A 10,752-nucleotide genomic window follows, 5' to 3' on the forward strand; every position below is an offset into this window, starting at 1 on the left:
GACCCCCTCTCTCAGAGAGCGGAGTGAGGCAGTCACGGACTGTGGCCAAGTTTAAGGTCACGGCTCATCCCAGACACAGGGGACTTCTCTTCCAGGCAGGGTCTTCTCTTCCAGTTCCCTTCCCTTAAGCAATGGGTCAGGGCTGCGGAAGCAGCTCTAATGACACTGATTGGCATCCAGGACCCAGGTCTCCCCCCTCTGGCTTGAGGTTCCGCCCACCACCTGCCACCCCCAGCTCCCAGGGTCACCCTGTGACACCTGCTTCCTTGCCAGTTCCAAGCTCGCTTTGTTTTATGTTCAAAGAAGATGCAAGGAGTTTAACACGCCGTGGATATGTCGGTGGCTCGTCAGGCTGGAAGGAGGAGCTGGGAATGACCCCAGGCGGCCCACTTGTGCCTGTACTCCTAATTTCATCTACTTGACCTGCATTAAACCTGGCTCCCCACTCCCTTTCCAGGCCCCTGCTGCTGCCCAAGCTGGGGCCTCCTCTCTGTCCTCCTGGCCTCCAGTCTGGTCCCTCCCAGCAGCCTTAGCTGATCACTCCCCTCCCCTGTGCTGAATCCTTCAGCGGCCCCACTCTGCTTCCGGACAAATCCTGACTGCTGGGTCTGGCGTTCAGTGCTCTCCCGTGGTGACCGGCCATGCCAGGGGCCACCTGGGCCGGTGGGGCCTTCTCCTTACCACTGGCTTCCGGGCCCTGAGTCAGCCAGCCGTGAGCCTCTTCTAGCAGCGAGGGAGACAATGGTTCCATGAGTCCCCTGGGGGAACTGAGGCCCAAAGAAGGACTCTGCCTTTTCCAAGTCCTACAGCCAGGCTTTCTGGCAGAGGGGAGCTCCTCTCTCCTGGACCTTTGCTTCCGTGGGCATGGGCCCCTTGGGAGTCAGCGGCCCATGGCCAGGGCTGAGCTCTCCTCCCCTCCGGCATGGCCACCCAGTTTCCTGTAAGCTGGGTGCAAATCAGCCTGTGCAGATCACCCCCACATGCTCTGTGTACCCCTTGGACCTGCTGCCCACATGCCTGCTCCCCGCCTGGGCAGCCTCTGGTCAGCATCCCGCTGCCTCCCTGCTGGTGGGTTTGGGGCACAGGCCTCGTCCCAGGACAGCCTCCCGCCCCAGGCAGGGCGGTCTCCATCCTAGTGCCCCCCCCCCCACTCTGGCCCTGCCCAGGCGGCCCCCAGCAGGTTGTTTTCTTGGTGCTGGGCCTGGCTCAGCCCCCGGGGCCTGCCAGTCACGTAGCCAAACTTGTTCCTCCTCTCCCGCTGCCCAGGCTGCTGAGCACAGCGGTTTCCTGCTGGGGAGAGCACAATGGAACCCGCCCCTGAGGGACCCACCCTGGGGAGGCGCCAGCCCAGCTGGCTCTGAGTGCTGTGTGACCCGGGACAGAACCCACACCCTCTCTGAGTCGTGGTGTTCCTGGTGAGAAGTGAGGGGGTGAGACAAGGTCACGAGAGGCCATCATCTCCAATGCTGATAACAGCGAACTTTCCTTGGGCACTAAGTACAAGCCAGGTGCAGCACCCCCGCATCCTCGCGGCCACCTGTAAGCCCGGCCGGGTCAGGGCCGGGTTAATTCACTTGGCCACAGTGGAATGTCCCTTTTCTGTCCAACCTCCCAGAGTTGCTTCCCCTCTCCTGCTCGGAGATCTGCTCTCCCCATCTCTGCCCCCCCCCCCGCACCAACCCCCCCAACCCCTGTGTCTCCTTCCTCCTCCTCCTCCCCAGCAGGCACCCTCGGAGAAAGGAAAGGAAGTGTTAGAAGGTCGAAAGCGTCACCTGCACCAAGTGTTCCAGGCCTGCTGCCCTGGCTGACAGTGGCGGGAGGCTTAGGGAGATATGGGGAGGGGGCTGACAATGGGAGGAGGAGAAGAGACAGCGGGGAGAGGGCTGAGGGCTGGAAATGGCCTGCAGGCTGGCCTGGGAAGGAGCTAGCCAGTTGGGGACCACGAATTACCCAACAAGCCGCCCACCAGAGGGTTTCGGAGGCTGGGAGCCTGAGGTCCTACAGAGTTTTGCTCCCGCCTCCCCACCTGTCTCCACCTCTGGCACCGTACCACCACCAGCCTCGATAATCTCTTCTTCATCTCCAAGTTTGGACCGGGCTCTCCATTCCAGGGCCTGACTCTGAACGAGATCCTCTGAGTGGTGGGCAAAGGGGAAGTGGCCACAGTCCCATGATGGCACTTCCTCAGGACACACAGATGAGCAGCCCTAGCCTCCCTGCCTGACTCCGTCATGGGTTAGGGTACCGTATGGGTTTCCAAGCGAGAATCAGGGAGACAGCAGGGCCTGGGTGCCTGCAGCAAGACCCTGTGATTCCCCTAGTGGGAACAAGTGGCTACTGTCACTGACGCCCTGTCTCCCAGTCTCCCCCCCCCCCCAGCCCCGACTTCAGTGTCCGAGGCCTGGCAAACACTCTTGATGACTGACCCCCTCCCCCAGACCTCCAGGATCAGAAGGTGTGACTTTGCTCCTGTGCAGCCATGACTTTCATCCTGCCTGAGTCCCCAGGCCACGGAGGCATCACAGTGACTCTACTCTGAAGCTCAGGGTCCCCAAAGGAACCAGCCCTAGACAAAGTCCCAGCTGACACATATCCCCCCCCCCCACTTTGGCCCATGGGGTGTGGAATCCTAGCCTCGCCTCTCTGAGCCTGTTTCCTCCTCAGCACAATGGTCCTCGAATAATCCCAACTTCCTAGGCTGGTCGAGGACCAAAAGCAACAGTGTGCATAAGGACCGTCACCCAGTGAGATGGAAATCCTAAAATTTTTATTATTTTTTTAATGTTTATTTATTTTTGAGAGAGAGAGAGAGAGAGAGAGAGAGAGAGAGAGAGAGAGAGAGAGAATGAGCAGGGGAGGGGGAGAGAGAGAGGGAGACACAGAATCCGAAGCAGGCTCCAGGCTCTGAGCTGTCAGCCCAGAGCCAAACACACGGGGTTCAAATTCACGAACTGTGAGCCCATGACCTGAGCCAAAGTCGAATGCTTAACTCACTGGGCCACCCGGGCGCCCCAAGAATTTTTATTTTTAACTGGATGTGCTTGCCGTCACTGCGTGTCTTTGCCCCACCTTCTCTCCCACACCTCTTTTTTTGTTTGTTTGTTTTTAAAGATTTTATTTTTAAGTCTCTACACTCCAGATGGGGCTTGAACTCACAACCCCGAGATCAAGAGTCACGTGCTCCACCGACTGAGCCAGTCGCTATTTTTCCTCTCCCGCACTTCTGACTCCCTTATTTCCTTCTTGCCACCTTTGAGGCCCCCAAGCCTGCTGGAAGTGTCCCCCATTGTCACAAAGAGCCCAGAAGCCCACCTCCTCCCCAGCCCACCCCGGACTCCTCCCCAGACAGGCTTTGGCCCTCCTGGCAGGTCTCAAAGCCCGACCGCTGGGCCTCCTCAGACGCCCCCAACACCAGCTCCTCAGCCGACTAGGGAGTCAGGGCCTGAGGGGGTGGGGGGTGGCAGCTCCAGAATCTACATGTTTAACCAGCTTCCCAGTGGATTCTGATGCCCTCTATCCTACCTGCTGGAGCAGGAACATCCGACACCTTGTGGAGTCCTGGGAGCCCCTCTGTCAGCAACATCGTGACCTGGTTGCTGCCCCCACCCACTGGGGGGGAAAAAAAAAAAAAACAACCTTTCCCAAAGTGTGATTTCTTCCCCACCCGCTTCTAGGACTGGGAAAGCAGGAGTGGGCAGGGCCGGGCTGGGCAGGGCTGGGCAAGGGAGACCAGCGGCGTTGTGCTCGTTTTTAGGGGTTTTCCTCTTCGGCTGGTTCCTAAGCAGAATGCCTGGGTGACTATGGGGACAGAGCCTGATGCAGCCCCTCACGGGGCCCTCGTGGGGCACAATAGGAGATGATGGGGGTGCGGGCTGCATTTACGCTCCTCCCAGAGCCAGGTCAGGGCTTGAAAAATCTTTAAAGTCCCCTTCATGCAGGAGTTATTCCCCCATTTTACAGAGCAGGGGTCTGAGGCTCATCAGGGCCCAGGGGTGTGCTCAAGGGCACACAGCTGAGGAGGGGGTCAGAGAGGTGACTCAGCAAGGGAGTTTAATTTGGGGCCGCACAGGGGCTTGGCTGCTCTTTCCTCCTCCAAACTCCCTCCCTTGCTTCACTGTACCCTCCCCCAACTCTGCACCCCTCCCCCCAATCCCTCAGGCTGTGTGTCCTCTCCTCCTTCTTCCCTAGGCGGCCCCATCCTCAGCCCTGTCCTCATCACCCTCCCCCAAAGTGGACACAAGCCCCTCATGGCTTCAGCTGCCAAGATCCAAAGCATCAACCTGAGGTCAGAACAGCAACATTTAAGGAACTTGCGTGGATCAGACCCTGCCTTAGAGGTGTTCCGGAGGTATCAGCCAGCTGGTTGAACCTCACCACAACGCAGCGAGTAGATGCTGTTACACGAGGAACACGAGGCCCAGAGAGGTGAAGTAATTTTCTGTAGGGGGCAGAGCCAGGGTTCAAACCCAGGCATCTCCCATACTTCCCTTCCCCTTGTCACCCCTCTGACTTCCAGCCCAGTCCTCCCACCCTGGCTTCAGGCTGGACCACTCCTCCCAGTTTCTCTTGAGCCGCCAGCAAGGGGGTCACCAAGCCTGTCTGGCTCCTACCATAGCTCCCATCTCGGTGTCAAGAATTGTTTGTTCCAGGTCTCCCGCTAAACCTAGACTGGGAGCATCTCAGGTCCCCTTCAGTCACGGCCATGTCCCCACACTCAGCTCGGCAAGCTTGGCACACAGTAGGGCCTGAGTCCCTGTTCTAGAAGGAACAAAGGCTTTCCATCTCAGAATCTGGCCAGAGCCTCCCCACAGTGCCCTCTGCTGATCAGACCAAACACTGCCCTGGGGCCTTCCAAACATCAGCGCGCAACTGATCCCCATCACCCTAATAACCCCCTGGGTTTAAAAAGCTCCTTTCTTCCTCTGAGCTCAAAGCACTTTCCCATCTGTGATCTCCCTGGCTTGGGACCAGCTGCAGCATTTCTCTCCCCACTTTACAGAAGCAAACCGAGGCCTGGAGAGGGCGAGCCCCGGCGTGCTGCTGGCAGATCCAGAAAAGAGCTTGTAAGTTTGTTTCTCCGGCCCTCTCGGTTACAGGTGAACAGACTGAGGCCCAGAGGGGAACGGACTTGCTCACATGAGTCCTGGGAAAGAACCTGGTGTCCTAAATACCGTCTGGGGCTCTCCCGCGACATCGAGATCTCTGCAGCTCAGCAAGGGGTGGCCGCGTCATTAAACATGAGGAGTCTCTGATGTCCCATTTGTAAAAGGAACAGAACTTCCTGCTCTGTTCTGTCCGCCCCCCCCCCCCGGGGGGGATGGAGAACACAGAAGCTGTGAGGCGTGAGGCCAGGCGAGGCTGGGTAATGGGAGAATGAGGGCCGTGATCCAAGCCGCAGACATCAGCAGGACCCTCACCCCTGTCTGGCATAAACACAACCCAGGAGGCCACTCCTCTCCAAAACTTGACCTTCCGGTGGGCTGGCACGTTGTGTATGATGCCCATGCACGTCCTTCCCTGGATGACCTGGTCGGGGTATCAGAGGTGGAAGGTGAAAAGCAGTGGTGTCCAGTCCAACCCCACGTCTCAATTCCTGCCCCCCTGTTACACCCCTCCTGGCTCTTCTCACAATCCGTCAATATCTGTATTTATCTTAGTGACTTGTTAATATCTCTTCGCTGCCAGACTCTTAAGTCAGACATTGGCAAGCTTTTTCTGCAAAGGGCCAGATAGGAAATCGTTCTTGCTTTGAGGGCCATACCATTTCAGGCTGTTGGTTTGTTTTTTTTTTTTTAATTTTTTTAATGTTTATTTATTTTTGAAGGAGAGACAGAGTATGAGTGGGGAAGGGGCAGAGGGAGAGAGACAGAGACAGAGAGACAGAATCTAAAGCAGTCTCCAGGCTCTGAGCCGTCAGCACAGAGCCCGACGTGGGGCTCGAACTCACAAACCGCAAGATCATGACCTGAACCGAAGTTGGATGCTCAACCGACTGAGCCACCCAGGCGCCCCCCATTTCAGGCTGTTGTAAGGTGAAGCAGCCATAGATAGTAGGTAAACAAGTGAGCATGGGTATGTTTCAATAAAACTTTATTTACAAAAACAGGCCAAGGGCTGGATTTGGCCCAAGGATTATAGTGTGCCGACAACTTCTCTAATCCCCAAGACAGCTGAGACTTGCCTGATTCCTCCCAAGTGTATCCCATTGTTTGGGCAGACAACACATGGCAGGCACAGGTTTAATAAATATTGGATGAATGAGGGAGAGAAACAGGAAGACCTATGTGGTGACACCGAGGGACACGTGTGATGTGGACTGATCAAGCGGGGAGCAGAGCTTGTGCAAACATCACGAAGCAGGGTTGGAGGGGATGCTGTCCGTCCCCAGGAGTTACCAGGCTCAGAATCCCCCCAGAGGTCAAGGTAGAGGGGAAAGTGAGGGGTCTAAGGGCTGCTGCAGTGTGGCCAGGACTCGGATCCACCCCTAGGGTTACTGGGAGGATTAACAGGATGGAACCAGAAAGGATCTCGGCACAGCAGCTGGCACACGATTATGTTGTCGCTGTTATTAACCCAAGCACCCGAAACTGCCCTCAAGTCCTCACCAGTGGCCCCACTTGGGTCAGCGGGACTCTCCCCCACAGAGGATGTGATGAGCACGAGAAAGCCTGTCCGTGGAACAACTGGGGGATGTCTGTCCAAGTGCTAAGGACACACACCACCTGCTTGCTCACAGACCGGAAGCTTCTCCAGGGCAGGGTTTGGTCTTGCCCCAGTCTCCCCCACGCCCAGCACAGTGGCCGTGTCTCCTCCATCAGACTGGAGGCTTACCTTTCTCTCTCCTCATCCCACCTAGTCCAGCTTGTTGCCTAGGGGGAAGTGGGGTGGAGGGTGGGGGGTGACTCTGACCTGTCACCCCACTCCAGCTAGAAGCCCTCAGTCCCAAGCCTGTGCTGGGAATGCACATAGTCTGAGCTCAGCCTGGTCTCCAGAGGTAGCACCCAGCACCTCAGTGGGAGGCTGGAATCCCACTGGCTGTGGGGTTCCAGTCCTGGCTCTGCTCCTAACCAGCCTCGGTTCCATCTTTCCTGGGTCTCAGTCGCCACTCTGCACAGTGGGGGTCAGGACCAGGTGATGTCCGAGCTCAGGAGTGTTGCTAGCCTATAGGAGACTTTGTGCAGATCTGGGTGGAGACAGTGCTCCTTAACAAATAGGTGATACCTTTGTGTTAAGAAAAAGGCACCCCATATGGAGGCAGGCACAGCCTGTGCCAGAGCTCAGGGCTTGCTGACCAGAGGATGGGAAGGGTTCTAGTGCCCTCCCCCTCAGCTGGGCACCCTTGTGCAGGTCGCACAATGCACAGCCTTGAACTGTGGCTGGGTCTGAGTCGCCAGCATGATACTTTCTGGGTCAGTTGGCCAAGGGAAGATGATGAAGGCAATAAAGATGCTGTCTTGGGCTGCCCCCTGGTGGCCACCTCCTGCATGACACCCACAACTCAGGAAAGCCAGCTCCGGTGTCTCACCTGTCTCTCTTGGTCCAAACAGGGGGGCCTCCTCCCTGCCTGCAGAGATCCAATGCCCAGGGAGTCAGAATCTCAACTTCTGAACCCTGAGAAAGGGATTCTGTCATGAAGCAGCCACTGCGGACCAGGCCCGGGACGGGCACGTTAGAGATAAATTTAGCACACCTGTTTCCTCACCAGGCTGGGAGCGTCTCCAGGACAGGGGCTGGTCTCTTCCCAGTGTCCCTAGTGCCTGGCACAGTGGCTGTGTCTCCTCCGTCAGACTTAGAGCTCCCTGAGGACTTTGCCTCCCCAATCAGATGGGGGGCTCACCGTCCTCTCTCTCTCCCTCCCTCCCTATCTCATCCAGTTCAGCTTGTTGCCTAGAGGGTTACAGGGGGAGGGCTCGGACCTGTCACCTCACTCCAGCTAGAAGCCCCCAGGCCTGAGGCTGGAGCTGAGAGCGGCTTTCTTTCTCAGGCTTCCCGGAAAGGCCCCAGGCAGGGCTGGGCCTCCAGCGAAACAGGACTGGGGAGGCTGGTCCAGGTCTCAACAGCACCTGAGACTGGGAGACTGGAAGGAAGCTCGGTGTGCAGAGGAGGAAACAGGATGGGGCTTTCTGTTGCCCTTTGGATAAAGGGCAGATTTCCGTGTGAGACCCTGTGGAAACCGGCTCCTTTAACCCGCTCCTCCCGCTCTGTGCTCCAGCCACCACCACAGCCCTCTCGTCCTCCTGGGAGTCTGTCCCTCCTCCCACCTCCCGACCCTTCAGACTGTTGCCCATGCCACTCAGGCTGCCAGGCCGAGTCCCACTCCCCCTTCGGCTGTGGACTCGGTCACCATCTCTTCCCCCAGATGCCTCCTGAGGCGCCTAAAGCCAGATAAGGCCCCTCTCTTCCACAGCTCTTTCCTAGCACTTCTCAGGGTTGTGATTCTCAACTTACCTGGGTCATTACCGGATTAATGCCTCCCTCCCTCCAGCTCTTCTCCCTCCTCCAGTGAAGAGGAACCTCATCTGTCTCATTTATGCTTAATCAGTGCTACGCAGGGCTGGGCACATACTAGGTGCTCAGTAAACATCAGCTGGATGAAGGAAAGGTTGCTTGATTCAGTCCTGGCCCTAATCAGTTTCTAGATGTGTGACCTTGGACAAGTCTCACTTTCTGTCATTCAGTTAACGAATACTTACCAAGCACCCACTAGGCACTGTTCTGGGCATACCCGTCAAACGCAGATCTGCTGGGCTTCCAACTGCTTTCCTGAGAAACCAGTACTGAGATGTGTGAGGCCTGGAGATGGGCAACCCGGAAGTCTTGTCCGCTCCCACTGCCCCCCCCCCCACCGAGACATCAGAAAAGCCAGTCCCCCGTACGCCCCACAGTATCCCTGCCTCGATACCTTTGTGCCCACAGAGCACTCCCCTATCTTTGCCTGCCGAGGTCCCGCTCGACCTTCAAATTCCCACGGCAGGGTCACCAACACCTTGAAGGCATCCCCACGATCCTTGGCAGAAGCAGTTCTGTTCTTACAACACTTGGCTGGCATGGGGATACCATTGTCCACACTGACCCAAGCTCTTTATGCACATGGCTCCCCCCGCCCCCCCCCCCCGGCCATGCCACCCCCGATCCCAGAAGCACCTGGGCTTAGACTGAGGGTGATTCATCGCTGTAAGCCTCCGGTTGATTGATCTTTCTCTGGTCAGCCCCTGCAGCCTCTGCTCTCCATGCTCCAGCGCCCAGCCCAGGGCCAGGCACTCAGCGCTGGCTAGTGAATGTCTGTTGCTAAGAACAGCAGCGGCAGGCCATAGAAGCAGGGGCTCTGGATAGATCCCCAAAGTCCTGATGGGAGAATGGGATTCAGGGCACCGCCTGGGCACTCTCTCCCCTGGTCCCCTCACTCATGAGGGCCTCTTTCTCTCCCTGCTCTCCCACAGATGGTGAAGCAAGGAGGGGACTGGGGGGAGGGTAACAGAAGGTCACAGGGCAGATGGACTGTAGGCTGCTCTGGGAAAGGACAGCTTGCCCCCGGGGAAGGACAACCACACATCTTAGAGCTGTCTGGGAATCTGGGAATCGTCAGCTTCAGCAAAATTCCAAGGACTAGGAAGGTGAATGTGGGCGCACAAGGGGGAGCGGCCCATCCCTGCGAGGCCCTGTTTGCAGTGAGTGCCAAGCTGGGCCGACAGGCAGGCGACCCCGGTTCGACTCTCTATCAGTTTGCTGTGTGACCTTGGGCAAGCCTGTGCCCCTCTCTGAGCACCAGTCTGCACACGGACAGGATTGAGTCAGTGTGGAGCTGAGCAGCATGAATGCCAGAGGCTGGGATAGCCAGGGCCACCCCACCGCACCCTGGCCATATCTCTGAGACGGTGAGCGGGGGACTCTGCGTGGGGCCACTGTCCAGCCTCATCCACCTGTCCCTGTCTTAGGCTGAAGGGGCACAGTGGGCTCCCCAGGCGTCCTCTCCCCTGCGAACTGCCCCGTTCTCGGCTGGGGTCCCCCCCCCCCGTCCCTCCCGCCCCCAGAGCTGCTAGGCTGCCAGCTGGGAACATCAGGAGCTGTGACCAGCGTCCTGCGTCATGGTGAGTCAGAGCCATCCCTCCAAGCCAAGCCCAGTCACCCCACGACAAGAAGAAGAGAAAGGACACCTTGCCCCCCAGCCCCAGGCCATACAGGAAGGGTTCCTCTCTTCTTTCCTTTTCCGCACCGGGGCAGGCCCACACCTGGCACTGTGCAAGGCCCGGAGGCATCCGGGGTGACCTGGACAGACTGTCCCTTCAGAGCTATCCTCCCTCAGGCCAGAGTTGGGGGGCGGGGGCTGCTCTGACAGGGGCAGCACATGGGGGGCTCTGAGCACACGTGGCTGAACATAGCACTGACTCTAAGGCTGGCACATCTCTCTTGTTCACACCAGCACATAGTAGGCACTTCACGCACATTCATTGAATGAAGATTCCTCAGGCTTCCCGTGGGCGTAGAGAAACTTGGTGAGGCAAGAACACATCACACCTGTGTTCACCGTCACTGTTACTCATTTTTAGCCCTGACTACCTACTATGTGCCAGTCATTCTGCCTATATTTCTCATTCATCCTTACAGCAATCCTGTGAGGTGAGATTTTTTTTTTTTTACCCCCCAATTAACAGATAAGAAAACTGAGGCTCAGGGAGGTGAGGCAACTTGCCCAAGGTCACACAACTTCGTGTGAACTGAGCCAGCATTCACACCAGGTCTGCTGACGCCCAT

This window comes from Neofelis nebulosa, chromosome 2 (assembly GCF_028018385.1).
Source record: "Neofelis nebulosa isolate mNeoNeb1 chromosome 2, mNeoNeb1.pri, whole genome shotgun sequence".
NCBI lineage: Eukaryota > Metazoa > Chordata > Mammalia > Carnivora > Felidae > Neofelis > Neofelis nebulosa.